This window comes from Numenius arquata, chromosome 4 (assembly GCF_964106895.1).
Source record: "Numenius arquata chromosome 4, bNumArq3.hap1.1, whole genome shotgun sequence".
Lineage (NCBI taxonomy): Eukaryota > Metazoa > Chordata > Aves > Charadriiformes > Scolopacidae > Numenius > Numenius arquata.
Genome location: NC_133579.1, coordinates 59,582,260 through 59,589,137, shown reverse-complemented (window position 1 = coordinate 59,589,137; position 6,878 = coordinate 59,582,260).

Here is a 6,878-nt window from a genome sequence, read left to right as displayed (position 1 = left end):
GCACGTACATAATTACTAATGGGAAATATTTTCTTGAAACATTTTACATTGCAGCATTTTAACTTATTTGTACAACAGTTTGATGGTTCTATAACTTGAAATTGCTTGAATTGTACATCCTCATTTACAACAACAGCAGTACTTTACTCTGAAAGATTCCAGCAGCTTTTCGCTAACTTTGCATTGGGGAAATATTTTGATCCTTGTTGATGTTAGGCCCAGAGGACATTGACTTAACATGTTGGTTGTTTAATAGCATTTAGCAGTAGCAAAAAATGTGAACTGCGGAGGGGGATGTAGATATGTGGAATTTAATTAACCAAACTGGAATTCAGCCAGAACTCAGATCAACAGTCCCAATCTTCCAAAAAGCACAAGGGGACTTCTAATAGTTGGTGAGTGAACTGAGCTTTCATTTTGATGTCACCTTGACAATTGCAGTGTAAGCAATCTAGTACCTACTTTTCTAGGGAATTTATTCAGTAATGTTGTGAAGGATGGTCTATACTACTTACTAAATTACTAGTAATTACTAGACATTACTTCTGGCAGCATTCTGTCCTGTTTTTACATCTTTCATGTAAACACCAAGTTCAACCTTAGCATTTGAGAGCAGGGAGGAGTACAGCTTGGAGCAGCAGAGCTGCATGCATACCATGGTGCAGTTGCATGCCCACTAGAATTTTTAATGTGTTGAGGGTTTTTTTTCGCACTGTTGTTAGTGCAGGCTGTATAGTAGGCTTCATAAGTTAATTAGGAATGGGATCTTGAATGTAAAATAAGTGCTTTATTTCATTTTTTGGGGGGGTATATTTATCGGCCTATTTTAAGTGGGCTTGCATTAGTTAGTTTACTGGAAAGACTGACTGCTGATACCTTACATGTAAAAAACCTGTTATGTTTTATAGAACCAAACTCTAATCTGTTCTTTATACCAGCCTCAGGCAGTACAGTATTCTGCAGTAAAGTGAAGGATTTTGGTATGTCCTTGTAAATGATCTTTCAATATGAATATTATGTGGTTTACCAGAAATACTTCCTTGCTCTCTAGAAAAGGAACAAATTTTTGGTACAGAAACTAATAATCCTGACGTGTTTCTTTTTTGTTGTGTAAGACACCTTGGAATACTAGCCTTCTGTCAAAAGTCCACACACCCTGGTCATTCAGGCATGGCTATCAATGGAAAAGTCATGTAGCTATCATATAAGCCTATCATTTATTAATATAAAATATTTTAAGTATAGTTAAATCAGTAAACAATTCATTTCTAGTTCAACTGTCACATATATTTGAAATCTTCCAAGTCTATTTCTGGCTCAAAGTACAATATTTCTAGGAATATCTGAATTAGTCTGCCTTGTTTTCTTTGTAAACCAGCAGTGATATGTGTGTGGTTTTGTGAATGCCAGCGTATGTGACTCTGAAGGGAAGCTGGGGTGGGTTTCCTGTGTGACTGTTACAAAGCTGTTAGCTGTGCTTCCTCTTGAACAAACTGTCCCTTGCATTCCCTTTCCTTCTTACTTCCCTTTGCTCTATGAAAGGTCTTTCCTGACAAGCAGTAGTTCCACAAAGTGCAGCCTCAGCATAGGTTAGGGGCTGTAACAGTGTTGACAAAGGACTCTTTGTCTCAGGCAAAGGTTCTACTGCTATAAATAATGCATGTTTTAATTGGAAACTGCAAATGGAAATATCAGTCTCTACGGACTCGTTGATTTCAATATAATCTGTTAGGGGTGGATTGTGCTTACATGCACACACAACACATTCCCCAAATTTGTGGTTGGTTGTTTTTATTAGTACTACCTGTGCTAGTGAGTTTCTTTCTATAAATTAAGACAAATGTCATATCTAGCTAATGATCTGAGAACTTCTATTGCTCTATATTTTGAAATTTGCCTAAAACACTACTACAAGACTGAGTACCCACTGATGTTGTGTTCTAGGTTCTGTTTCCCTTCGTCAGTATTAATAGGATTGTGCACCGTACCTACTGAAAATAAATTTAACTATTAGTAGGGAATGAGTTTAAAAGCCGATAATAAACATGCACATTTCTTGCCAGATTTCCCTGGGATTAATCACACTGTACCTGATGTTAGCCACAGGTTTAGGCTTGCATGTACAATTACTGTGGCTATGATGATACCTAGCTAATTCATGAAGCTGGAATGCTAATCACATCTAAGAGGATGAGCACAACTTTTTGTACCATTTTAATTAAATTGGTTTAAAACCACACCTTAAGGCCTCTTCTAAGCATAACATCCTACCAACTTCAGTAAAGGTGTCCCACAGTTACCTAAATGGTGCATGTGTGAATAGCCTTGACACAGATTTGTGGTAGTTTGCTTTGGGCTAGATTGATTTTTGCTTTAATTTGGATAATTTCTGTTTGCGTGTATTCACCAGGCTTGCTTTAAACCCATTTAACAGTGTCAAGATGAATCTTGCACTTTTTTTTTAGTAGCTTATATATATTAAAATAGTAAATGGATCCCTTTTCCCCTCGCAGAACTGTAGAAAAAAGGGGAAACAGGTTAGGGTTGCCCCTATGTCACTTTATTACTTTCCAGTTTGGGCATTCTAATCTTCTGCTGTTTGTGGGCAAGCCTGAGCAACAGATACTTAAAATGCATCCAAGAAGTAGAATTTAGGATTAAAATAGGTTTTAAATGTGTAGTACTCCTAAGTGATGTGCAATCCTTCCAGAAGTGACTGAAGGCTGATTTTAGAAAGCTGTAGCAACACCAGATCCAAACCTTTGAGCGCCTAGAGCAACCCAGTGTCCCACCATGGGTGTGTATTGAGCTATAGGTGAGCTGGGTGCCTCAGAGTCCAATCCAGAAGATGCTGACATTGAGCAAGGGAGCCTTCCACTTAAGAGGCAAGGCTGAATGTAGGATTTGAGTTTTATCACTAATCTTCAGGCTTAGGTACCTCTGGCTGGTCATGGTTCACTTACAAACTCTTACCTCCTTGTTTGATGGCTGGAGTTTGCTCTGACAAACCACAACCAGGGAAAGTCATGGAGCCCCTACTTGAATTTATTTGCCCGTGTGTAGATATCCCGTGGTGGTTCAGATCACTCCTTTGCACAGGAGGACAGGGTTTCATATTCTGTCTTTCCCAAGAGAGTGCAGAAAGGTAAAAACTTCTGGAAATGAGGTTTATCAAGCAATCCCATGAAAGTGTTATTTATGCATGAGGAAACCAGGCTTCTAATTTCTATTACAGAGAATATTTAAATCTTCTGTGTTAAATGGAACAGGGATTAGGTCTCATCATTCTGTGTAGCACGTCTTAAATGCGATGTTGTGCAGACATTCTCTTCTTCTCCTGTTGGCTAATGATGACTGAATTAATTTCTGTCTGAAGCAGCGGTTTCACTAGCAATCTAGCTTTATGGTCCCGGCCCTTTCTTTAGGGGTCATGGGGATATCATCAGGCAGAAGAGCTATTTTGAATTTTTTCTTACTGAGGTTACAAAGCAAGTCAGGGGCAGAAGTTAGGCAGGGACAAACACTTCTGTCTTATGTATCAGTCTTTTCAAATATACCTTCTCTTTGTAGGACAGTAGTAAGAGATGAAGGATAACTTCCTTTCTAAAAAAATTCTTGAAAACAAATTCAGGATAGCTAATAAAACTAAAAAGGTAGGAAGGAGAAGTCTGACCCAGATGGAATTGTTAAAACCTGATTTTTTTATTGGAAGACCAGTAGTTAAAGGATTAACTGCAAGGTAATGCATTATATTAGTACATTTATTAATTTATTGATCATAACTAAGCAGACCTTAGTGATGTATATGATGATGTACATTCTTGGATTACATGGCTAGAAAGCATCTTGGATAATTTTTCAAGTTTATTGAAAATCTAAATCAACATTTTTAACTTGACATTCTTCTTTTCAAAGGTCATTCTGCATATAACAGGAAATGTAAAAGGCCAACAGAAATAAATTGGCTACAAACACAGCAGCAGCGTGCAGAAAATATCTCAAAAACATTTATGTATTATGTTTCCTCATTTACAGCGTATTGATTATTTTCACAGTAAGCAGCTGCCTGTGGACTTTTAGATACAAAAAACACATGCCAAGAGATGGCATGTGAAGATGAACCAACAGACATGGGGTAGGTGAAAGTTCCATGCCGTGAACTGATACTCGGCATTCCTTTGGGTCATTGCATAGATAACTCCACACCCAGTCAGTAATACAGTCATATGGCGGTGACAAGCCACTATAGCCCAGGGAGAAGGAAGCTCTTTTTGTCTTCCTAACCCGGCGTATTCAAAGTTATGCCCATAAGCTGTTGCTGAAAGTGCTGACTGCATCTAATTGCTGTTAATTTATTCTGGTCTGAATTGTACTGATTAATAGCTGTTAGCAGGAGCAGAGGAATTTTCCTTTTATAGGTGGGGCTCAGAACCTTGTCAGTTCAAGTCTTGCTGGAGAACAGAGTGTGCTGCTACAATTATTAGTAATTCTTATCCCTGGGGAAAGAAATCTGTAGCGCTCTTTTGTGTCATGAGGAATACTTTGGCCAGAATTTTTTTTTATTCTTGCCAGCGTGGGTTGGCAAGAAATCGTGGCTCCCTGTTCCTCCTATCTCTCCAGTGGCCCTGCCACCGGGGTGTGCGCGCTGGCAGCTCATGCCCAGAATGAGATTGCTCAGGAGGTTCCCAGATTTTTGCTACTGATACACTTACTGTGAGACAGTGTCTCTCTGGCTCCTAGTTTTTACGGGTGTGTGTGTCCAGTGTTAGTGTTACAGGATTAGAAAAATGCCATGCAATGGTAAATAGCTGCATTACTGTTTATTGTCGTTACTCTTTGTTCATACACAAATACAAGGAAACAACAACCTAATATAAACTTTTTACACACTCAGAAAGCATCACTTCCACAGTGTAAGTTGGTGTGACTGACTCAAGGCGTTTGATTGTTGTCTGAATTTCGGAAATGACGTCTTGGTGATTGGAATGCCTTTTCTTCACTTGCCAGCTGCTGCATGGAGGTGCAGAAGTTCCATTTTCATGTAGCAGCTTTAATTTCTGTTTCCTTAGAAGAAAGTGAACAACGCAGCACACCTTTCACAAGATGCAATTACACCTGCCTTAGTCACTGCTGGAGGAACAGGCAGAAACAGGTCATTTAATAGAAACTGTCTCTAATAAAACAGACAAACACATCCTGTTAAAGATTTGGGGAAATCTCTTCAGGCTAAAAACGTGCTTCCTAAGGATGGACTTTGCATGGCCTTCCTTCTATTGTATTTTACTTCCTGTAGATGACAGATATGGTTAAATGCTGGTACCAGTCATGTTATTGAGAGTGAAGCCAGGATTTCATGCACCATGTCTGCAGGCAATGGCTTTACTCTCCACCCTGTTGAAGGGGGTCATGCTGGCTGCTGCAGAAACTTCCCAACCTCATCTTGTATTAACTTTGAACTCTTCCTGGAGCTAGATGTGTGATTGATCTTTCCAAACTTTAGTAGCCTAAGAAGTCATGCATTCTGTCTAAAATTGGGCACTTGGATTCCTTCTAGAGCCAATGGAGACAGTATTTATTTCCTGGGGGTAATTAATCCCACGCTGACTGGGGATGGTGGGATAGCAAGGTGGTTGCTTCCCAGATGTAGCCACAGCAGGAAGCGTTCTAACAGCTGGCACCTCTGCTCTCTGTGAACCTGATGTTGCAACAGGATCTGCTGAGGGATCTTTCCAGATTAGATTTTCAATAAAATAAAGTGCTGTCAGTACTCAAACTGGTTATTAAAACTTGTCTTTGGGATGTCCAAAAATTGCAATGGCATTTTAAAAAGCCCCAGTCCCTGCAGCCTAGTGCTGAATGTGGAATTCAGACGAATAAGAAAAGCAGAATTGTTCATTGTGTTTTTCTCTACTATGTTTTAGAGAGCTCCTGAGACTAAGATTGGTGAAAGACCCTTAACTATATGACAGATTTGAAGAAAAAGTAACATGCTAGTATAGATTTTAAGGCCAAAAGAGATCAACAGATCAACATCTCCCAGATATCATACAGACTATTTAGCTCAGAAGATAAATTATCAGTAGCCATAGTACAAAACTGCTTTTGTAATATTCTCACTTAGGCAATTCCATGAACAGGAAAACTAATGAAGCCTTGTTTCCAAAGTGTGCATATGCATGTCGCCTGCTCCCATGTGGATTCTGGTGTCTAATGCTGTGGCCAGTTCATCTGTGGGGAATGTGAAAATAGACAAGAGAGAGGATCTCATAAATGATTTCAGGGTTTAGTATTTTAGAAACCCCCTACCTTTCTGTTAAAGTTGATTAAAATTTGCTACTGGTTTCTGGAATTACTAAGAGGCCATGGACAGACCCATGTCTATGTAGAGCACAAAGACACATGTTTTATTTTCATAGGAAACCTGGCAACAAGTTTAGAGTGAGGGGTGTGGTGACGTGTTAAGAAATAACTGATTTCAAGTGTGGTTGGCCCCAAAAAGCACAGAAAGGTGCCTGTGTCAGATCTGCCTTGCCTGTTCTCTGTAGTCCATTCCACAGAAATTCTGTGTGCCAGCTTCCACCAGACAAGGGGTGGCTTGTGTTGCAAGAAAATACTATATCACTTAAAACCGAAAAAGAAATATACTGCTTCTGTTCATAACCTCAGTAATGTGTCATAGTTAAAATGTCGCTTATTTTATTTCTAAATTTTTGTTGCTATTTTTAGCTTTAGTTTTTTTACTGTTGTTTCTTGCAATGCATTTCTGTGCTAGGTTAGACAACCCTCTGAAACCAACTGTTTTTCACTATGAAGGGGTGTGTGTGTGCTGTAATTGTATCATTCTTTATTTCATTTTTGATAAACGAAGCTCATGGGAC